The sequence below is a fragment of the Rutidosis leptorrhynchoides genome, chromosome 6 (assembly GCF_046630445.1).
Source record: "Rutidosis leptorrhynchoides isolate AG116_Rl617_1_P2 chromosome 6, CSIRO_AGI_Rlap_v1, whole genome shotgun sequence".
Lineage (NCBI taxonomy): Eukaryota > Viridiplantae > Streptophyta > Magnoliopsida > Asterales > Asteraceae > Rutidosis > Rutidosis leptorrhynchoides.
The window spans coordinates 84,598,318-84,607,168 of record NC_092338.1 but is presented as its reverse complement, the minus strand read 5'-3'; positions in this window follow the sequence as shown (position 1 = coordinate 84,607,168).

Genomic DNA, 8,851 nt, shown 5'->3' with positions numbered 1-8,851 from the left:
GTTTACTTGAAAAATGATTGCTTAACAAATTTTGTTGGAAACTATATATTTTTAACATGTGAATATTATGTGATATATTAATCTCTTAACGCGTTTGATATTATGTGATAGATGTCTACCTCTAGAACAAGTCCCATTGATTCACCTAATAATAATGAAGAGTCAAATGTAAATTGGAATAATTCGTGAACTGATTCACAAGTTCCCGAAGAGGAACTGGAAGAAGAGTCGGAACCAGAAGAAGAATCGGAACCGGAAGAAGAATCGGAACCGGATGAAGAAATAGAACCGGTGGGGGAAATAATAAAACGGTTAAGTAAAATAAAATCCTCAACCAACCGACCAAGGTTAATTATGGTCAATGGTGTTTCCGCCAAGGAAGCAAAATATTGGGAGGATTACCAATTCTCCGATGAATCGGATTCCGACGAGAATTTCGATGATGTTATAGAAATTACCCCAACTGAATTTAAAAAGGCAAAAGAAAATAATAAGGGAAAGGGCATAAAAATAGAGAAATCTAATTCCAACCCCGATGAACTTTATATGTATCGTCAACCCCCGAAGTCCTTAAGTTGTAACAATGACCCGGGAACCTCTAAACCACCAGGTTTTTCTAAACCAATGTGGAAAACGATGGCTCGTATTAGGGGAACATCATATATCCCTAGAAACTTGGCAAAACGAACCAAAATCGAAGAAGAAGAAACAAGCGAGTCGGAATAAGATAGTTGTATTCGTGTGGTGTAATATATGTAATATAGTGTGCTTATGCTTTATGATATATGTAAAAATTGCTTGTATTAATAAGTATTTTTTTTATGAATCTAACTCTTGTCTATTTTACAGTATAAAAACACAAAATGGATAGACAACCCAATATTTTAAGAGACCTACCCGGAGACATGATTGATGAAATCTTGTCTAGAGTCGGTCAGAATTCTTAGGCACAACTATTTAAGGCGAGATCAGTTTGTAAGACATTCGAAGAATGTTCCAAGAATGTCTTGGTTTATAAGAGACTTTCGTTTTAAAGATGGGGGATATCACATTGGGAAACCCATAAGTTACGATGTGTTTACTTTGACGCATATATTGCGGGGAACCCAAATGCTATTTTACGCAACGGGTTAAGAAATTATTTTGACTCAATATATCTGAATATTGGACTTCGTGATTTAGAAAAAGCGGCTAAAATGCAACATAAAGAAGCATGTTATGCTTACGGATTAGTAATGTTCGCTTCTCACCAAAGTGAGAACAAGAACATCGGGCTACAACTATTAAACAAACGTTCCCACAAGTGACGGAGTCGGTAATTGGGGTAAGAAATGAGGTTTTTAGATTGTTACGGGACTGTTGGACATTACGTAACCCTCGTCCCTTTGACGACGTTACAACACGCTGTCTTATCAACAGCCATAACGGTTATGTTCCACAAGACCAAGGATGGGAAGTAATCCTAGTAAAACCAGAATGCATGACTTGTTTCTGGAAGTATGAATTACGTGTCTTTATTGCCTTTGCTGAACGACTTGTGTACTAGCTAGAATTATCTTCACAATTGTGTACTAGCTAGAATTATCTTCACAACCATCTTGTATCAAATTTATTGTGTGCTATATTTCATGCTATATGTAAAATAAGCGGTATTGTAAGTTTGTAAAATATTGTGTAAAAGTTTGAACGCGAAATATTATTATAATCAGTTTTTCATATAGAATTGTAGTAGTTGAATTGTATATTAGCTACTAAGTATGAACTTAACGGGTAGGTACTACCCGAATTTAAACTTATAAAACGCTAATATGAAGAAAAAGCTTTTATAAATGAGTTCATATTATGCTACTAAATACTATTAACTACTCTTAATATTCTGTATGATTAACTTGTTCCATTTGACTATTTTGAAGGAAATGGCACCGACTACTCGACACACCGTGAATATGAATGAAGAGGAATTCCGTACTTTTCTAGCTTCAAACATAGCCGCAGTACAGGCTGCGCTACATACCAACAATAACCTTGGATCTAGCAGTACAGGAAATCGTGTAGGATGCACCTACAAAGAATTCACTGCCTGCAAACCTTTGGAATTTGATGGAACCGAAGGACCGATCGGATTGAAACGGTGGACCGAGAAGGTCGAATCGGTGTTTGCCATAAGTAAGTGTACTGAAGAGGACAAAGTGAAGTACGCTACACATACCTTCACAGGTTCTGCGTTAACATGGTGGAATACCTATCTAGAGCAAGTGGGACAAGACGATGCGTACACACTACCGTGGTCAGCATTCAAGCACTTGATGAACGAGAAGTACCGTCCCAGAACCGAGGTCAATAAGCTCAAGACAGAACTTAGAGTATTACGAACCCAAGGATTTGATATTACCACGTACGAAAGACGATTCATAGAATTGTGCCTATTGTGTCCGGGAGCATTCGAAGATGAGGAAGAGAAGATCGACGCGTTTGTGAAAGGATTACCGGAAAGAATCCAAGAAGATATAAGTTCACACGAGCCCGCCTCCATACAACAGGCATGTAGAATGGCTCACAAACTAGTGAACCAGATTGAAGAAAGAATTAAAGAACAGACTGCTGAAGAGGCCAATGTGAAGCAAGTTAAAAGAAAGTGGGAGGAAAACGGTGATAAGAATCACCAATACAACAATAACAGCAATTACAACAATAATCGCAACAATTATCCCAACAATCGCAACATCAATCGCAACTACAACAAACGGCCCAACAACAACAACAACAACAACAACAACAACAACAACAACAACAACAACAACAACAACAACAACAACAGCAACTACAACAATCATCCCAACAACAATAATAACCGCAACAACAACAACAATCAGAAGCAGCTATGCCAAAGGTGTGAAAAGTATCACTCGGGGTTCTGCACCAAATTTTGCAACAAGTGTAAAAGAAATGGTCATAGCGCGGCGAAGTGTGAGGTCTACAGACCAGGGGTTAATAGAACGAAAGGAACAAATGGTGTCGGAACGAGTAATGGCGGAGCAAGTAGTGTCGGAGCAAGTTATGCCAATGTAGTTTGTTATAAATGTGGAAAACCGGGCCACATTATTAGAAATTGCCCGAACCAGGAGAACACGAATGGACAAGGCCGCGGAAGAGTTTTCAATATTAATGCGGCAGAGGCACAAGAAGACCCAGAGCTTGTTACGGGTACGTTTCTTATTGACAATAAATCTGCTTACGTTTTATTTGATTGGGGTGTGGATAGAAGCTATATGAGTAGAGATTTTTGTGCTAAATTAAGTTGTCCATTGACGCCTTTGGATAGTAAATTTTTACTCGAATTAGCAAATGGAAAATTAATTTCAGCAGATAATATATGTCGGAATCGAGAAATTAAACTGGTTAGCGAAACATTTAAGATTGATTTGATACCAGTAGAGTTAGGGAGTTTTGATGTGATAATCGGTATGGACTGGTTGAAAGAAATGAAAGCAGAGATTGTTTGTTACAAAAATGCAATTCGTATTATACGAGAAAAAGGAAAACCCTTAATGGTGTACGGAGAAAAGGGCAACACGAAGCTACATCTTATTAGTAATTTGAAGGCACAAAAACTAATAAGAAAAGGTTGCTATGCTGTTCTAGCACACGTCGAGAAAGTACAAACTGAAGAAAAGAGCATCAATGATGTTCCCATTGCAAAAGAATTTCCCGATGTATTTCCGAAAGAATTACCGGGATTACCCCCACATCGATCCGTTGAATTTCAAATAGATCTTGTACCAGGAGCTGCACCAATAGCTCGTGCTCCTTACAGACTCGCACCCAGCGAGATGAAAGAACTGCAAAGCCAATTACAAGAACTTTTAGAGCGTGGTTTCATTCGACCAAGCACATCACCGTGGGGAGCTCCTGTTTTGTTTGTCAAGAAGAAAGATGGTACATTCAGGTTGTGTATCGACTACCGAGAGTTGAACAAACTTACCATCATGAACCGCTACCCACTACCGAGAATCTATGACTTATTTGATCAACTACAAGGCTCGTCTGTTTATTCAAAGATTGACTTACGTTCCGGGTATCATCAAATGCGGGTGAAAGAAGATGATATTCTAAAGACTGCTTTCAGAACACGTTACGGTCATTACGAGTTTATGGTCATGCCGTTTGGTTTAACTAATGCACCAACTGTGTTCATGGACCTTATGAACCGAGTGTGTGGACCATACCTTGACAAGTTTGTCATTGTTTTCATTGATGACATACTTATTTACTCAAAGAATGACCAAGAACACGGTGAACATTTGAGAAAGGTGTTAGAAGTATTGAGGAAGGAAGAATTGTACGCTAAGTTTTCAAAGTGTGCATTTTAGTTGGAAGAAGTTCAATTCCTCGGTCACATAGTGAACAAAGAAGGTATTAAGGTGGATTCGGCAAAGATAGAAACTGTTGAAAAGTGGGAAACCCCGAAAACTCCGAAACACATACGCCAGTTTTTAGGACTAGCTGGTTACTACAGAAGGTTCATCCAAGACTTTTCCAGAATAGCAAAACCCTTGACTGCATTAACGCATAAAGGGAAGAAATTTGAATGGAATGATGAACAAGAGAAAGCGTTTCAGTTATTGAAGAAAAAGCTAACTACGGCACCTATATTGTCATTGCTTGAAGGGAATGATGATTTTGTGATTTATTGTGACGCATCAAAGCAAGGTATCGGTTGTGTATTAATGCAACGAATGAAGGTGATTGCTTATGCGTCTAGACAATTAAAGATTCACGAACAAAATTATACGACGCATGATTTGGAATTAGGCGCGGTTGTTTTTGCATTAAAGACTTGGAGGCACTACTTATATGGGGTCAAAAGTATTATATAGACCGACCACAAAAGTCTTCAACACATATTTAATCAGAAACAACTGAATATGAGGCAGCGTAGGTGGATTGAATTGTTGAATGATTACGACTTTAAGATTCGTTACCACCCGGGGAAGGCAAATGTGGTAGCCGACGCCTTGAGCAGAAAGGATAGAGAACCCATTCGAGTAAAATCTATGAAAATAATGAATCACACTAACCTTACTACTCAAATAAAGGAGGCGCAACAAGGAGTTTTAAAAGAGGGAAATTTAAAGGATGAAATACCCAAAGGATCAGAGAAGCATCTTAATATTCGGGAAGACGGAACCCGGTATAGGGCTGAAAGGATTTGGGTACCAAAATTTGGAGATATGAGAGAAATGGTACTTAGAGAAGCTCATAAAACCAGATACTCAATACATCCTGGAACGGGGAACATGTACAAGGATCTCAAGAAACATTTTTGGTGGCCGGGTATGAAAGCCGATGTTGCTAAATACGTAGGAGAATGTTTGATGTGTTCTAAGGTCAAAGCTGAGCATCAGAAACCATCAGGTCTACTTCAACAACCCGAAATCCCGGAATGGAAATGGGAAAACATTACCATGGATTTCATCACTAAATTGCCAAGGACTGCAAGTGGTTTTGATACTATTTGGGTTATAGTTGATCGTCTCACCAAATCAGCACACTTCCTGCCAATAAGAGAAGATGACAAGATGGAGAAGTTAGCACGACTGTATTTGAAGGAAGTCGTCTCCAGACATGGAATACCAATCTCTATTATCTCTGATAGGGATGGCAGATTTATTTCAAGATTCTGGCAGACATTACAGTAAGCATTAGGAACTCGTCTAGACATGAGTACTGCCTATCATCCACAAACTGATGGGCAGAGCAAAAGGACGATACAAACGCTTGAAGACATGCTACGAGCATGTGTTATTGATTTCGGAAACAGTTGGGATCGACATCTACCGTTAGCAGAATTTTTCTACAACAACAGCTACCATTCATGCATTGAGATGACGCCGTTTGAAGCACTTTATGGTAAAAAGTGCAGGTCTCCGATTTGTTGGAGTGAAGTGGGGGATAGACAGATTACGGGTCCGGAGATTATACAAGAAACTACCGAGAAGATCATCCAAATTCAACAACGGTTGAAAACCGCCCAAAGTCGACAAAAGAGCTACGCTGACATTAAAAGAAAAGATATAGAATTTGAAATTGGAGAGATGGTCATGCTTAAAGTTGCACCTTGGAAAGGCGTTGTTCGATTTGGCAAACGAGAGAAATTAAATCCAAGGTATATTGGACCATTCAAGATTATTGATCGTGTCGGACCAGTAGCTTACCGACTTAAGTTACCTCAACAACTCGCTCCTGTACATAACACTTTCCACGTCTCGAATTTGAAGAAATGTTTTGCTAAAGAAGATCTCACTATTCCGTTAGATGAAATCCAAATCAACGAAAAACTTCAATTCATCGAAGAACCCGTCGAAATAATGGATCCTGAGGTTAAAAGACTTAAGCAAAACAAGATACCAATTGTTAAGGTTCGATGGAATGCTCGTAGAGGACCCGAATTCACCTGGGAGCGTGAAGATCAGATGAAGAAGAAATACCCGCATCTATTTCCAGAAGATTCGTCAACACCTTCAACAGCTTAAAATTTCGGGACGAAATTTATTTAACGGGTAGGTACTGTAGTGACCCGAACTTTTCCATGTTTATATATATTAATTGAGATTGATATTTACATGATTAAATGTTTCCAACATGTTAAGCAATCAAACTTGTTAAGACTTGATTAATTGAAATATGTTTCATATAGACAATTGACCACCAAAGTTGACCGGTGATTCACGAACGTTAAAACTTGTAAAAACTATATGATGACATATATATGGATATATATAGTTAACATGATACTATGATAAGTAAACATATCATTAAGTATATTAACAATGAACTACATATGTAAAAACAAGACTACTAACTTAATGATTTTTAAACGAGACATATATGTAACGATTATCGTTGTAAAGACATTTAATGTATATATATATCATATTAAGAGATATTCATACATGATAATATCATGATAATATAATAATTTAAAATCTCATTTGATATTATAAACATTGGGTTAACAACATTTAACAAGATCGTTAACCTAAAGGTTTCAAAACAACACTTACATGTAACGACTAACGATGACTTAACGACTCAGTTAAAATGTATATACATGTAGTGTTTTAATATGTATTTATACACTTTTGAAAGACTTCAATACACTTATCAAAATACTTCTACTTAACAAACATGCTTACAATTACATCCTCGTTCAGTTTCATCAACAATTCTACTCGTATGCACCCGTATTCGTACTCGTACAATACACAGCTTTTAGATGTATGTACTATTGGTATATACACTCCAATGATCAGCTCTTAGCAGCCCATGTGAGTCACCTAACACATGTGGGAACCATCATTTGGCAACTAGCATGAAATATCTCATAAAATTACAAAAATATGAGTAATCATTCATGACTTATTTACATGAAAACAAAATTACATATCCTTTATATCTAATCCATACACCAACGACCAAAAACACTTACAAACACTTTCATTCTTTAATTTTCTTCATCTAATTGATCTCTCTCAAGTTCTATCTTCAAGTTCTAAGTGTTCTTCATATATTCTACAAGTTCTAGTTACATAAAATCAAGAATACTTTCAAGTTTGCTAGCTCACTTCCAATCTTGTAAGGTGATCATCCAACCTCAAGAAATCTTTGTTTCTTACAGTAGGTTATAATTTTAAATACAAGGTAATAATCATATTCAAACTTTGGTTCAATTTCTATAACTATAACAATCTTATTTCAAGTGATGATCTTACTTGAACTTGTTTTCGTGTCATGATTCTGCTTCAAGAACTTCGAGCCATCCAAGGATCCGTTGAAGCTAGATCCATTTTTCTCTTTTCCAGTAGGTTTATCCAAGGAACTTAAGGTAGTAATGATGTTCATAACATCATTCAATTCATATATATAAAGCTATCTTATTCGAAGGTTTAAACTTGTAATCAGTAAAACATAGTTTAGTTAATTCTAAACTTGTTCGCAAACAAAAGTTAATCCTTCTAACTTGACTTTTAAAATCAACTAAACACATGTTCTATATCTATATGATATGCTAACATAATGATTTAAAACCTGGAAACATGAAAAACACCGTAAAACCGGATTTACGCCGTCGTAGTAACACCGCGGGCTGTTTTGGGTTAGTTAATTAAAAACTATGATAAACTTTGATTTAAAAGTTGTTATTCTGAGAAAATGATTTTTATTATGAACATGAAACTATATCCAAAAAAATTATGGTTAAACTCAAAGTGGAAGTATGTTTTCTAAAATGGTCATCTAGACGTCGTTCTTTCGACTGAAATGACTACCTTTACAAAAATGACTTGTAACTTATTTTTCCGACTATAAACCTATACTTTTTCTGTTTAGATTCATAAAATAGAGTTCAATATGAAACCATAGCAATTTGATTCACTCAAAACGGATTTAAAATGAAGAAGTTAAGGGTAAAACAAGATTGGATAATTTTTCTCATTTTAGATACGTGAAAATTGGTAACAAATCTATTCCAACCATAACTTAATCAACTTGTATTGTATATTATGTAATCTTGAGATACCATAGACACGTATACAATGTTTCGACCTATCATGTCGACACATCTATATATATTTCGGAACAACCATAGACACTCTATATGTGAATGTTGGAGTTAGCTATACAGGGTTGAGGTTGATTCCAAAATATATATAGTTTGAGTTGTGATCAATACTGAGATACGTATACACTGGGTCGTGGATTGATTCAAGATAATATTTATCGATTTATTTATGTACATCTAACTGTGGACAACTAGTTGTAGGTTACTAACGAGGACAGCTGACTTAATAAA